Consider the following 457-nt stretch of genomic DNA (forward strand, 5'->3'; position numbering starts at 1 on the left):
ACCGATAGAATAAGTACCAGGCTTACAAAGAATAAGTCCAGGAGTCGATTTCTTTGAATAAAAGGCGGTGCTCCAACATGGCCACAGTCAAAATTACTGAAACAAGTAAAAGAACACACACACACACACACACACACACACACACACACACACACACACATATATATATAATATTAAGATTCAGGTGAATAAAACACTTAAATGGTAAGGCACCGGGTCGGGTCAAAATGAAAATGCATATACACCAACTACAGACGAATATAGACAATGGTATTGAAGTACAGGTAGAAAGATATTCAGTTTATGTTTAAAATTAATTGAACCCAACAGAGTATATTATCAGCCATTGGGGTAATTCAAAAATCCACATTGTATCAAATATATGGTCCATAATATACTTCGGTTGCGAAATAAGCTACACAAAATATGTTTTTGAATTACGTGTATTTACTTTATA

This window comes from Octopus bimaculoides, chromosome 4, assembly GCF_001194135.2.
Source record: "Octopus bimaculoides isolate UCB-OBI-ISO-001 chromosome 4, ASM119413v2, whole genome shotgun sequence".
Lineage (NCBI taxonomy): Eukaryota > Metazoa > Mollusca > Cephalopoda > Octopoda > Octopodidae > Octopus > Octopus bimaculoides.